Genomic DNA, 9,408 nt, shown 5'->3' with positions numbered 1-9,408 from the left:
GCGGTTCCTGCCTACTTAAGGGGTGTCCTCTAGCCCCCGTGCGGCAGAAGCCTGTTTGGTTACAAGGCTAGACGCTAACGGCAGGCAAAGGGAATTGGTTTTTCCCTAGCCAAGCGCCACGCAGACTAGATAGCTGCAAAGTCGACTTAAAAAATTACAAGCATTGGTTTGCTTGTGCGTAATTACTCTCGCATTGGTTTGCTTGAGGAACTCAAAGCATAAAAACATTGGCTTGTTTTTAGTTGCGTTGCTTACCATACAGCTATAGTGCACCTCTAGTACATGACAAAGCGATAACGCAGTAGCTTTCGAGTCTAAATTATTAAAGGGTAATTGTTAAAGTATTGGTTTATTTTACGCAGTAAATACCCGCATACGCATGAGTTTTGGTTAACTATGCGCATGGGCATGCGGTTCACCTTTTGTTTTGATTCGCGATATATAAACAAATAAACACACTACGCATGCATGTCAGGAATGTATATACATCAAATTAAGTTTACATAAGAGGTAATTGTTTGTAACGCCTGCCCAACACGGGACTTAGGACTGCAAAAATACAAATACCTGCCTAAGCATAGGACTTACGGCGCAATCCAATACTAATAATCCTCCTTTAAAAACCCATCGATTGACATGTTCGGGTCCGCAGCGAATGCGTTGATTAGGGGGATAGGGATGGACTTGATGGTTTCTTCCGCCTCCATTAACGCTGCAGCCGTTCCCTCTTTTAGCTTCTTTTGAACGATGTCGGGGAACGGCGGTGTTAGACCGCAAGCTTGGATTACCTCCTGCACAGCCTTGTTGATCTCATGGTCCCTGACCGCATCAACGTAGGCATTGAACTTGTCGGACACAGGCTCTGAGTCCATCACCTTTTGCGCAATGGTAGGGAGTGCGGTGCGCAGCTTCGCTAGATCCGCCTCTGCCAGCTCGCGGTTGGTTACCGCGTCATCCCTTTCCCTCGTAACTTTCTCAAGCTCCGACCGCAAACGTTCTGCATCCCCCTTCGCCTGCTCAACCGCATCAACCAGCTCACGGCTCTTTTTTCTTTCCTCAATCAGCGCGGCTTTGGTTTCATTCGCGGTCGACTCAACCGCCTTACGCGCCTCCTCAGCAGCATCCCTATCCTTCTTGACCTGATCTACACCCGCCTGCAGAAGTCCCAGCTCTACCTCTTTGCGCAAAGCTAGCTGGTATATGCTGGCAGAGCGGCGGGCCTGATCCGCAAACATGCCGAAAAATACAAAGCCGTTTTGAATGAAGGCATTGTGTGTCTGGTTAAACGGTAGAGCGGCCAGTTGCTCGCGGAATTCGTCCGGAAAGATTTGCTGCAGGAACGCAGACTGCTCTGCGGCATTTTCTGCGGAAGACTGTGTGAGTTGGCTGAGGTTGGCAACGCGGAAGCTACCTTGCGGAGGAGTTGGTGTGGAATCGGAATCCACGTGTATTGTCTTATCCTTTGATGTGGCGGTAGCTTGGAGATCTGGGTTGACCCGCGGGGTGGACGGCTGCGTCTCCTCCACATGCTCTGCATATCAGTAAATAGTTATAACGTAAACTTTATTATGCGGTGAAGAGGCAAGGAATGGACGTTTACCAGTGATGGGGGGAAGTAGTTCTGCGGAGCGTGGCTCGATTGGAACAAAGTTATCGTTCCGCATATCCTCCCTTTGTTTGGGAGTCATCTTCTTCTTCTTCTGCTGAGCCGCAGAGGTCTCAGCTGCTTTGCGTTTGTTGCCAGATGCCGCCGGCGATTGCTCCACGTTTTCGCTAGTTTTCTCATGCTCTAGCTGTACGTTCACATCTTGCTTGCGGAAGGAGATTCCCGCAATCTCTTCCGCAGTCAGCACCTTCTTCATCCTCATTTCTGCAAAGATACGCGCATGCGTTAGATAATATACATACAAAAACAGTTTAGCACGTGATTATACTATTCCTACCCTTTCCATCCGGTCCGACTATGGCTGGGCGCACATCCTCCCATGGCCAGTGTGCGGATATCTTCCCTAGCCGCAGCATTACGTTCCCATATGATCGATGCACTAGCTGTGCGTTTGCACACTCCGCTAATAGTTTCCTTTCATCCTCATCCAGGGCGGGGGTCTTGTTTACATCCTTCTCCACCTTCTCGAACCATATCAGCGTTTGCGGGAAGTTTGCACTCACCACAGTTGGTCGACGAAAAAGAATGTCTCTTTCCAATTCCCCGCATTCGATTTTGGGGTCTTGGTGAAGTTTTGACGAGCGAAGAAGGTGAACCACGATTTGTGGTGGTGGGCTAGTCGGTATAAATGGCAAAACACCTTCACCAGGGGCACTTTCTTGAGTGCAACGCACCACATCTCGAACAAGACTATTTTTCCTATAGCGTAAGGGTGTAACTGACCTAATCCGACCCTAAAATGATCTAGCACGCCCAGGAAGAAATCAGTGGGAGGAACCCTAAAGTTGCCATGCTTAAAAGCATGTTCGTAAATAGCCACCTTTTTCTCCGGTGGCTCGTGGGCTCGCTGATTGGACAAAGGGGGCACCGGATTGTACTTGGCTAAGGGAGGATACTGTTTCACTAAGTAATCTATGTGCTTCTGCTCTATAACAGACTCTACGCTATCTACATACGTCTCGTTAGCTTTAGTCATTTTCTAGGAGTAATCGGATGAATACTAACCTTTAAATGGTGGCCGGAATGTTCGATTTTTGATCGGAATTCAAATTGGCAGCGTTACGAGGAAGCTTGAAGCAGGAAAGTGGAAATGAGCTGCGAAATGGAGTATTTATAGGGCAGATTGGATGGAGTGGTGTGATCGTGGCTGTACACGTGTTACGCAATTGACGGCCAGCACTTTATTTATGCGCGTGGATGCCAGTTGGGTATGATTACATGTACGCGCGTGGTTGGCACGCGCCTGACACACTGCCACTTTATGTCATGTCCGCCGAATGGGCTTCTGCGATTGTGACAGGCATTTAATGGCATCGAGGCGCACGCGGAATATTAAATGCTAGCCGTTTTCTTGTTTTTTCTTTCGCTTAATAGTTTGATATCATACGCCTCGCGCCATATAACATCAAACTGGGGGGACATAATGATACCGCAACCCGCAGGCGCACCTCGAATGTATGCGTACAATCACTATTGTGCGTATGCGTGTTCTTGTGTGCGGTATGCGGCGTGCGTATGCCTTTGTTCCCGGTACGGCGGTTGCTTAGCTGTCAAGTAAATATCTTTTCCATAATTATATCCGTGATTCGGGGGAGTCAGTTATGGATGAGATTATCATGATCTGGGACGGTTCTAGAATTAGGGTTTGCCTATAAATACAAACCCTGATCATCGTTTACCGGACACAACACATTACGTAACCATCGCATACGATACACATTACGTAAAGCAGCATCATTCAGCATCTTTTCAAGGTTAACAGGTTAGTCTTTTGTAAGCTGGTACCTACGACCTTATTTGGGGCCTTCCGATCAGCGACCGCTATCGAAGGTGGACTTAATCACTTGGCCACCCCGCCGACATCATCATGTCGGCCAGGGTTATTCACGGTAGCCGGACCGGAGAGCCACGTTCTAAGATCCTTAAACCCCTCTTTACGTATTGAGCAGGCATATTAAACCCCTCGGTTAAAATATGCATGATCACAAAGGTTGTAATCTAATCTTTATCTTGTTCCATTTATATTTTGTTTGCTAAAAGTTTTGTACATGGGTCCTTGGGAGAGTATGATTTTGTAAAAAATTTAAAATGCTTCCGCTCACTATGTTTTTGATATCATACTCCAACACTACCGACACGCCTTTAATCGAATGGTTGCTACGATGGTATTTTAATATACGATGAAAATATTTCGTGTTTTCATCACCTTCTACGTTCCACTTAGACTCGGGCTTTTTGCTTAATATCCATATCGTCTACTTGAATAATGGATTCAAGCTCATGAAATAAATTACACCTCTCCTCTATCTCACCTTCAGAAGCTATTTGTTGATCAATGAGAATGTCAAGAGAATCAATTTTTTCCATAACCTCTTTCTTCCTGTTGCCAATAGAAGATTTCCTATTTAAAATTCATTCTCTAATCTTTATCTTTTGGTGACTTTAATTTATCATGGAAAGTCACTTCATTACCCCATTCAGCTACCTTATTCGAAACGACCTCATTAAAACCATCAACCGACATCCACGAGTGGAAAAACTTAAACGGAAGCAGGCCAAAATCCAACTTCAAATTGTGGAACAAAAGTGGGACATGATCCGACCATCCTCTACTTAACGCTGTCAACTTCAAATCTGGGATAGAATCTATAAACCCAGGAGACACCATAACTCTATCAATACGACTCATTTTAGTAGCTCTCTTATTAAACCAAGTGTACCTCCGATTACCCAAAGGAATATCAATGAGCCCGGTATCTCCTATGAAGTTATTAAAATTCGCAGCATCCACTTGACTAAAAATGGATCCATATCGATCGCCTTCATCTCTAACTTCATTCATGTCACCGAACACGATATACTCTCCTATATGTTCATTCATGAAAGTCTTCAATTTGGCCCAAAGCAACACTTTATCACTACTAGTACGTTATAGACATTAACCATGTAGAACATAGCAACAGTATTCGCCCATTTGCCACTAACAATAACGAAATTATCATCACACCAAATTTGATCTTTTATAAAGAAATTAGGATCCCACACCGACAAAATACCTCCCGACCTACCTCTAGCGGAACTACAAGCGTAAGCAAACGAATAATTACCCCACATCGACTTAATTCGGAACAATTCAAGACGAGTCATCTTCGTTTCTTGCACTCCCAAAAAATGAACGTTATTAGAATAACACAATTCTTTTTACCCAATCCCTTTTCTGCCGCTTCTTAGAGCCACGAATATTTATCGAAAGAAGCTTCATTAATCAATCATTAAACCCCCAGTTCGTTCCATAAGTTTCTTGAACCTGTTTCTAAGTTCAACATCATCTATCTTGGAACCACACTACTCGAATTTACCTTTCCAGTCTTCCCTATGAATGAACCTCGACTTTAGATAACTGATATCGTGTGCATTATTATCTTTGAATCGAAGGGAGCTATGCCTTGAAATCTTGTTGAACTGCACATTCATGTCAATTTTAATCCCTTCCTTACTAGTGTTAGAATCCACAGAATCCGCCACCGATTGCTTTTCATCACTGATTCCATTATTTACCTCCTTGTAATCATCCTTACCAACATATTTCACTTCGTTAATAATCGAAGGCACAATAGACAAAGTCTCCTCTGAATGGGAATCGTCCTCGTCTTCTTCATCTAGATCAGCTTTCCGTGTTCCAACCTCTTGGGAAAACACTTCATACTCTACACCATGAATGATAACCGTAAGCTTTTCTGCGATATGATGTTTTTGTTTCGTGGCTATGCACGCCCTAGCCAAGCTCACTGCGTCACCTTTCTCTTTTTCAAAAAACATGAACTTGCCCAACAACCCAGCCACTTTACGGTATGCACTAGTTTTCCAAGCACATAAAGGCATACCGGATAACTCAACCCACGTCAACCCCTCATCTAAAACGGAGTTTTTGATGATAGGAATTATAGAAGAGCATATATTGCTTATGGTTATGTTACGCTTAAAGGCTCCACAAGCATCAACAGAGGAAAAAAGACACCAAATCCAACATCATCCAACATGTTTAAAAGTAATGTCATCAAAATCTTCATCTCTACAAACCGTACGTAAACTGCTCATAGACGCCACGTCTTTGACCTTCAACAATAATGACTCCATTGGATTCGACATTTGTATCAAATCCTGTTCAAGAAGAACAATCTTCTTGGTGTTGTTGTGAGTTTTACCAGCAGTTTCACCTTTTAGGGTTGAAGCATAAGTCGGACCATAAGAATTTGTCTGATTATTATTAACAGACTGAAATGAACCAGAACCCTTCTCTCCCGTCTGATTCTTAATGTTAACCCTAGTTGCCTCCCCACCCTTCTGATAACAGATGCAAATAATCGGAACCCATCAACTGTTATGGTGGATAACAATTTCGCAAAACCGTCGTTATCCTTAACCTCATTGAATCGAGCAAAACCGAATCGCTTACCTTGTTTGGAACGTTTGTACGCCACATATGTGTCTACCACCGCCCCATATTGTTCACAGAGAAACCAAAGTCTTTTCCGATCTACCCTTTCCGGCAGATTGGTGATGAAAAAAGTTGTTGAAGCCCTAATCTTCTCGGCGTAGGGATTCGAAATCTTCTGTTTTATTTCTTGTTTCCCGTTACGAACCTTCAAATACCATCCCTCATCGTCTTTTGATAAGAAAAGCCCCCCATGGATCCCCCACCGGCACCGCCGTGAAAGATTAGAACGATTGATTTAAATCGCCCTAAATTTTTGGAGAGAAATCGATTGGTTCTTGATAAGGGCTTTTTGTACCATCTAAGCTCGCCTTTCCACTTAACCACGCCTCACACGTACCGCCTACCATGTACATTATATTTATATTTACAGTTTAAAACAATGACACATATCTTAAAACTTGAGACCTAAAGCCATTTATACATGGGTGATGGATCTGGTTATGTTTTATCTCTAACAAGTTAACCGGGTAATATACAATTATAAAGGGAATATATCCTTATTGATACTTGTCTAAAAGTATCAAATCCATTAAAACTGTTTTACTTCTCAATTTTCTTACCTAAATAGACCATTTATGATAGTTTGACCCAAGATGAACGAAGATGATGGATCCATATTGTTAGAAAGTGAAGAATACTTACCGAGCTCGGGATCAACAACAATTACATCATTCCCAAGAATGTTACAGCTCAGATACAACATACAGCAAAGCAGAATCATCTACAACAGCTGCTTACCATAATTAAAATTATTCAAATAATCTCCAAAGCTAGCAAAAAGCTCGATACCTAAAATAGATTATTAGTAGCTTTTTATGTTCTCCTATAAATAGGAGGCGTAATTCTCTGTAACAAAAAATATCGAATCAGTTATAATAAAGCATTCAAATACTCATTTCAATTATCAATCAATATAAATGTGAGAGTATATGAATGTGTATAGTGGCAACAAGGGCATGTTTAGCGGGTTGAGTAACGGTGTACGAACGGGTTGTGTCAGTTTGATACATCCCACCAACATGTTATGTCCTAATTTTAACTTAGTAAACATATGATGTGTGTATAACCAAATCTAACAAATAAAAGATCTCTTAAGTAAAAGATCTTAAGACAGTGTAAGCATTATATACTTGGTAGGTGACTTCAGACCCATTTAACAAGTCAAACCCATGTTAGTTTTATCTTATTTGCATATCACTAGTGGCAAAATATTGATTTAGCTCATTTGCGTATCAGTGGTGTCAAAGGTATGATCATACGGACATAACTTATAAGACTTCCGTTCAAACATATGGGGTGGGTAATCTTGCTCGGGCTCGGGTAAATACTGTAGCTTCCTAGTCTGTGTATTATGTTTGATTTAAGTTCCAAACCATGATTGTCAGTAATCAACCTGCAGCTCAAATATCATAATGTGTTTACTGCACTAATAAGGTTAGCAAATGATATTTATGCCCCTAGTTTATAATAACCATTGAATTTGTAGTCACTAAGTCACTAACCCATCTTAAGAGGTGATTAATTGCAGGGTATAACCAAAAGCAAAGCATACAGTGTGTCTCCCTATACATATATAATGTTGCTGCTCTACCAAATACTCCAAGTTATCATATCATATAATTAATATAACTTGTACGGAGTATCTAGATTCTATAGAGTATAGATTCCAAAAAGAAATTATATATCATATTTACCATCTGTTTAGTGCAACAATAAGCTGCCAACCAATACCTGACCTCTTCGAAGCTCGTGAATGGAACAACAGGCCAATGTAAACATCAGACGAAGCCTAAGAACTGAAATAACAAATCGTTATGTGTTAAAGCAAAATGAACAATAATATTAACAAATCCATAAAACAGAAAAGGAGGAAAACTTGCACCAACTGATTGTGCGAACTAGAGGAACAACAAACAAATATTAACAAAATAGAGTAAATTACACGGAAAAGGGGAAAACCTGCACGAATCCATGGAAAATTAGGGCAAAAATCGAGTGAAAAATGAAAAAAAAAAGAAAAAAATTTGGACCATTTCTCGATTTGTGCGTGTCATCCTTATGCAGGGGCCATGCTAATCTTCTCTGTATCGTTCCAATTTTATCGGATGTCCCCGAAGGGACGATAATACTTTGGAGTCTGCAGTATAAAAACATAGAAAATGTCTTTTGAGGAACCGATGTGGGAATGAAAAGGCGATATGTAACTAAGAAATAAACCTGATACTGTACTCCCATGTTTTTTACTTCATGTTCTAAGGAGTTACAGTAAATAATTAGGGTTAGTTTATTTAGCATGATGAAGATGATACTTTTATATTATTTAATATATGAAAAACAGCAATAGTACTCTGTAGTCTGTAGTACATTACTAACATCAATATTTTGTAAGAAGCATCTAATCTCTCGATAATATTGAACTTTTATTTCTTAGTTTATGATATCCTGTTAACCTATTTATATTTATATCTTTCTTATAACATAACATAACAATTTAAGGTTCAAATCTCATCTTATCAAACTTTCAAGAAGAAGACGATTAAATGAACAAAATTCATTAATGAGTAAATCTCAAAACTTGTTGCATAATATTATAATGTCACATTCCTTGTATACATATACGTAAAAAATGAAGTCTTTCAATGGGTACGTTCATACAAACATGTCAAATTCCCGTTTATCATATCATTAGGTCGGGTTTTTTTTTTTTTTTTTTTTTTTTTTTTTTTTGCGAAAAAACGAAAACTTATATAGAACCAGGAAAACAGTCTCAACAAGGATTACAAGAAGACGGGAGAAACTTGAAAACTCGCACCTAGAAAGCAATTATCTAATGGATAACTATGATAACCGAGTCTCTCCTAACGTCCCGAAAACATTAAAAAACACAAACCAAACAGAACAAAAACTACATGAAAAAAGTAAGAAACAATGAAGCAAATTCCATAAGACAAACCACAACAATCAACCTCTAGATCCTGCCCTTTTCAATTTGCCATTAACCGTCTCTTTCAAAGAATTCTTGCCGGACCGATTCTCTATCTTGTAGGATAACACATTAGAGGATCTATCACCCAGTATGCTCTCATCGGCCAAACGTGTCATCAATACATCGAAAGCCGCGAAAGCTTCCGCGGACATATCTCCTCTCCCGATTGCCGATGTACCGCCATCTCTTCCATCTTGAGGACCCATAAACAAGCTTTGAATTGCGTCCCCATAATCCAAATCATCGATGTTATCTTTG

The 9,408-nt window shown here is 40.8% G+C and overlaps 1 non-coding gene across 1 annotated transcript; it reads right to left on the bottom strand.

The window, feature by feature from the left end:
- Window positions 1-8,182: 8,182 nt before the first annotated feature.
- On the bottom strand, window positions 8,183-8,285 carry LOC139887487 (U6 spliceosomal RNA). The gene has a single exon (XR_011773311.1). It is a non-coding gene; the product is annotated as a U6 spliceosomal RNA (small nuclear RNA).
- Between the last annotated feature and the right edge of the window lie 1,123 nt (window positions 8,286-9,408).

This window comes from Rutidosis leptorrhynchoides, chromosome 1 (genome assembly GCF_046630445.1).
Source record: "Rutidosis leptorrhynchoides isolate AG116_Rl617_1_P2 chromosome 1, CSIRO_AGI_Rlap_v1, whole genome shotgun sequence".
Taxonomy (NCBI): domain Eukaryota; kingdom Viridiplantae; phylum Streptophyta; class Magnoliopsida; order Asterales; family Asteraceae; genus Rutidosis; species Rutidosis leptorrhynchoides.
The sequence above is the reverse complement of the archived record's forward strand: the minus strand, read 5'-3'. Positions and strand labels throughout refer to the sequence as shown.